This window comes from Simochromis diagramma, unplaced genomic scaffold, assembly GCF_900408965.1.
Source record: "Simochromis diagramma unplaced genomic scaffold, fSimDia1.1 OVJJ01000822.1, whole genome shotgun sequence".
NCBI classification, from domain to species: Eukaryota; Metazoa; Chordata; class Actinopteri; order Cichliformes; family Cichlidae; genus Simochromis; species Simochromis diagramma.
Window position 1 is genome coordinate 340,865 of NW_024387520.1, and position 5,702 is coordinate 346,566.

The 5,702-nt window shown below is 38.5% G+C and overlaps 1 pseudogene; it reads right to left on the reverse strand.

Moving 5' to 3' along the window:
• Positions 1 to 724: 724 nt before the first annotated feature.
• LOC120726315 lies at positions 725 to 5,702 on the reverse strand (annotated as a pseudogene).

The following is a 5,702-nucleotide window of genomic DNA, read 5'->3' on the forward strand; positions in this document are numbered from 1 at the left end:
TTTGCAAAGAAGTCTGTGGTTTTGAAAACAATGGATGAGACTTATAGTAACTCCCATCACAAAAGTCTTCATATCTGTCTTCTTTTGATACACATAGTTTAGCAAGCAGCTCGCAAATATAAGAATTGCGACATATAAATTTGATTGTTTCCAAAATTGGAATGTACACAAAAGTGTCTTTTACTGGTACCTGGTCATAAGTGCCTGATTTTTTATTTAACCTTGTATCATAGCGTATTCCTAAAGTCTTTTCCACTGGATCCACAATTCCCCATTTTTCACGGAAATATGACTTTCTTTTAGCTTCAGTGTCGAACTTCTCAACTGGATTGTCAAAAGTCTCAAGACATTTTTCCACTGGAGATCTAACAGGATTTTCTGTTGGCACAACGTTCAGTACTTTATGTTTAAACTCACAGTGCAGTCCATCAGCAAAATCTTCCAAATCACAAACAAGTGATGACACAAAACTATTTGCCAAACCACTACCATTGAGTTTACCAATAATTTTAGTGCAAATTGCTTCAGAATTTTTTTTAATTCTTTGACCTGACCCATTGTTTTCAGAACACCCAACCTCTAGGCTCTGAGTAACACTTGTTCCTACAACTGCTATGTCTGTATCTTGTAATCTGTCAAAATCAGCTTGAAATGACTCTGAGGGTTCTGCATCACCACTTTGACAACAATCTTCATCATGAACACTATTTAAATGTTTTTTTAAACCAGAATATGTAGTGAACTGACGGCTGCAACCATCTTGTGAACAAGCCAACTTAAATTTGGTGCTTGGATAAAAACTGTGACCTAGTCGCAAATGACTTATCAAAGCCTGACTGGTGCTATGCAGAGTTTGACAGATAAAACATTTAAACATGGTTCTCATTCAACATTTTGGCACGCAACTCACGAACACGTGGTGACTCATCTGTTGAGGTGGCATCAATGTTGAATATGGTGGTCTGCACAAAACTGTAGAGATGAACCAGTGACTCGTCGTAAGATAAGTTGAACACGTAGTGGGATTTGAAAAGTTCATCAAAAGCACTGAGTGAGCTGGTGGCTTGGCAGGGGATGAGCTGTTTGTCCACTGCGATGTAGAAGGTGTCAATGCTGTTCTGGGTTCGACCAACAGCGAGGATGTATGGTTGTTTACCATCTCTTGCTTGCAAGTGTTCATCAATGCTGCAGCATGACTAAAAACAAATGAGATATTGACATATAGGCCTAGCTTATACTTGCTGAGTATGAACCATTCATTCAGTTTGACATTATGTGCCTTGCTAACTTATTACAAAATACTAAGACACATACTTCATGGAGAGGAAAACTAAAAAGTGCAAAAACTGAAAAAGTGTTTTGTAGGATTTTAAAAAGTGAGACAACATATTTACCTTGTGAAAGTGCACCATTTTGTGTGCTGCATCAGTTGGACTTATTTTGGTTCTCCTCTTTCGTCCAGCTGTGGGTGGCAAAAGTTGAAGGAGTAGCAGCAGAGAGGCCATGTCACTGTCCCAGTCTGTGTATGGTTGAATTTATAAAACAATTTTAAAATGACAGGTAAAAATAAATATTATTAAAATCAAACAAGCATGGTGCGACGCCTACCATTTGCATCACTCTCTGTTGGTTTCTCAGCAGCTTTTATCAAACGACACAGGTCAGTTGACTGAGTCAGCTGTTTGGCTTCTTTAATAACCTTTGGCTTGAATGACATGTCCCACTTCTCAAGCAACTTGGTGGCTGTTTCAGCACCAAACAGCAGCAGGAAGTCTTGATTGACCTGTTCATCATACACACAGGACATAAAGACAGTGCTCAACATTGTTTACATTGCAATGTGATTTTGACCAATATGGGATATAGCCTGACTGGGATGACCAATGATCACATCTTTTACTGTTGCCATCCACATCAGCAAAACAAAAAAAAAAGGATTAACAGTTGAAAATATCAAGTGATTTGACTTACTAGTCCTTTGACATCCAAAAAGCGTGGAAATGTTTTGAAGACATCTGCAGTTCTTTGTGGATCATGCACCAGATCCTGGCGATGTTGGAACGTCATTTTCATCTTCTGAAATACACTTGCTTCATCAGGAGAGTGAACAAGAAATGAGATGGCCTCCTTGCAGGCATCTCCATCAAGTTGCTGAGGCAATGTGGTTGCTAATCTTCTGCGCTTAGGCCCTTGTTCTTGATGCACTGGGACTTCCTTCACTGGCCGTTTGGTTGTAGACCTGGACATGGTTTTGAGGCGCCACGCTACATATCCAGTGCCTTTCACTCCATCGTAGAAATGCTCCTGTCACATTTAAACATAGATGAAAAATAAACATCAAATGCGATCTTACAGACTTTGCAGATTCAGCAAAAAGAAACCCAAGGACTATTATCATGTAACAGGTGCAATACATGTTAAACAACATCCACAATTTCAATACAGTTTTATGACAATAGTTATTACGAAAGAGGAATTAAGATTTTTCTTTTAAATCATTTAGCTGATGTAATTATTCCATGATGAAAACTAAATAATGTGCTGTTTTACAATCACTGCATGACTTACATAGCCGTTTGGGGAAAATGGATCCTTCAATGAGGGAAAGAGTGTAATTATTCCAAGGGCATATTTCTCCTTTTGCTTACGGGAGGGAATTCTGCTATAGAGGAAATACAATTGACAATGTTAAATCAGAAGTATGTGTCTTTACTGCAGTATACATTACAAGAATATTCCATATGGCCCATCTTTACTTTTTTATTAGGTACTATTACTCTTACCCATGTCTCTCAGTCATATCACTTGCCAATATGTTAACAAGCTGCCGCCGGGTGCGGTGGCTCAGTGAATTTTCGGCATTGTATTCTTCAAGAATTTCCTCTCCACCAGGTTTCCTAGTCAAGGCATTTTTAACCATCTGCTCATATAAAAGGGAAAATAATAACAATAAAAACTTGTTTGTCAGTAAAGGTGAAAGTTTAGAGGAATGTCAACAAACCTGTGAAAGACATATCTAGCAAGAAGCACTAACTTCTACTAACATTTTTTCATACAGGGCAAGTTGGGAACCACCATGTTTTGAATTTCAATTTGTATAACAATCTACAGTATAAATGGTGTCAACTCAAAAATACAAAAGACATTTTCTGTTCTCAATTACCTCTTTTGCAGCCTCTGACACAGAAACATTTGGTGCAGAACTGTCTTTGCTGGATCTACTGCGGCCTGCAGGAATGCCCTTTTCCCTGAGGTCACTGTCACTTGATGAAAGTGATATAGTGTCCGTGAGGGAAGATAATGTATCCGAGGAGGATGGTGTGGAATGAGCTAAAGGACAAAAATCTTTGGGAGAGATGATTTGGTTAACTTTCTTTAGGCTACTCCACAATGCCATTAATAACACAATTTCAATGTTCATGTTCAGACAACATTCTATACAAATATGACCCAGCCCTGTCCACTGTCATGTATATTGCATGAAGACAGGTCAATGTCATCTGCATCAAGAGCAAAAGAACTTGGCTCTACATTGAGTGGGCTATACTATGAAAATTTAAGTTATGATAACATTTACCTTCATCTGAAATCTTTTCACGTATTGTCAGGCATAGGTCTGGTTGGGCCTCCAGTAACTCCAGAAAAATGTCTTCTTCGACAGCTGTGTCAGTTTCATCGAAAATATCAAGGTCAGCAGCATCCGGAAGTCCAAACTTGGTTTTGGCTTTACAAAAAGATAAGCATAATGTCACCTAAAACGCCTGAAAAACTTTTTTAAAAACTAATTTTGACTTTTTTATTTAGCTAATATTTATTAACAGCTGTTTTACCTGTCTTTAAAATGGTTAAATTAGACAAGTCTGCAGCAACAATATAGGCCTAGGCCTACTGCTCTGTACTGTTTTTAATGTCACACATTAAAATAAAATGTGTTAACATTTAATTCGTTTTTTAAATAGATGAGATGCAAACATGATGAACTGATACATGTGCAACAAATTTTGTTCTGCCAGGTTATCTTACCTTCACTGATGAATTCTAGATAAGTGAATCCTGCGTGCAATTTAATGTACTTCTTTACATTGAGGTATTTCACTTTCAGCAACATGTCTTACAACAGCACCTGGTGGAGAGAAGGGGGCACAGAATATTTTTTACCATATATTTAAACCATAGCTTAAGTGGCAACAGATCCGGACAACTTTAAGAAAATATTAGGCTATACATTGTGTGATGATCTGTGAAGGGGTGACAGACCACTTCAACCTCAGGAACATAATTTGGCTTCCCCCTGCGCACTAAAATAGCTGAACTTGGGTACACAGAAATAGCATCCAATGAATTATCCACCCATCCACATGTTTATAAGACGACAACGGCGATCTTCTCGTCTGCACGCAGGCTAGATACTTAGTTCTGCTATGTTGCGAGTAAATCGCTGTAGCCTACTTGGGGAAAAGCATCTCTGTTTAAACCATGTCAGGATGATAATCCACATAAAATTTCCTGTTGAACGCACACCTGCCTTCATCACGCTTTCACTTATGACAACAAATATCCCTTATACTGTAAATTAATGAGTGCAAGTCTTACATTTATATCGGGAGTTTCTGACACATGCACAGCCGTCTGGCTAGTTGCTACTTTGTGGTGGTTGTTTTGTGACACGACATGCTAGGATTATCAGTGGAGGCGACGTCAACGACCCTCAGTCGTTATACCGCTTTGTCTTAAACACTGGATGGTAGCCTATTTCACTAAAACTGTAGAAAAGGGGAAAATGTTCCCTTAGATTAGGCCTACTACAACATGTATGATATATCCTAACCGTTAGCAAGCAATCCATGCACAAACGCAGCGCGCCTTGCTTGGTCACTAACATCTAACAGAATTCCATAACCCCCTGCCACTTCAAAGATTTGTAGGCTAGGCTACTGCTAAACTCGCTGGTAGCACGTGTAATTAGCCTATCTTGACGCTTTCCAAAACTTGACTTGAACGTCTCCATGTGATTGTTTAGTTCACTTTTAAATAGGATATTTCTGAGGCGAATGTTCGCTTCCCTTAAAAGCAGTGGGCTAAACGCATTTGTCTTAGCTGCCAGCTAGGCTACCACAAATTCAAATTTTAACATTACATTTAACATATCCAGAGGATAGCTAACTCCTCCCTCGTTTCATTTAATAAGCATTGAACACTGGAAAGCATTTCTCTTATGACATTAGAACTAACTAGAATTGAGAATTATATTGAGCACGCATTTATTTTCGCTGCAATATTAACTTGTTATAGAGGATAGTTTAGCTACCTAAGCTAACGAATCCCATCTCTTACCGCAGATGAATACACTCCACATTAGGAAAATATTGCATGCTTCTGATAAATAATGTTATAGGCTAGTTAGTTACAATATTTAATAATGATAAAATAACATAGGTCTTGTTGTATAGTTCTTACCTGAACAACCTCCTCGATCTTGACAGCAAACTTCTGGCGGACTCCTCATGCCCATGAGCGCGAAAAACCCGGATGTGGAAATCAACTCCAAATGAGTGTTATAGTATTGACTCTTTGAAATAACTCCGGCTACAGAGCTTTTTCAGCACCGTTAGTGTTACTGTAACTCTCAAACCAACACTTTTCAACTCGAAATTTTTAACACCAGTAATTTTAACTCACATCAACACTTCGGATTTTGCTGT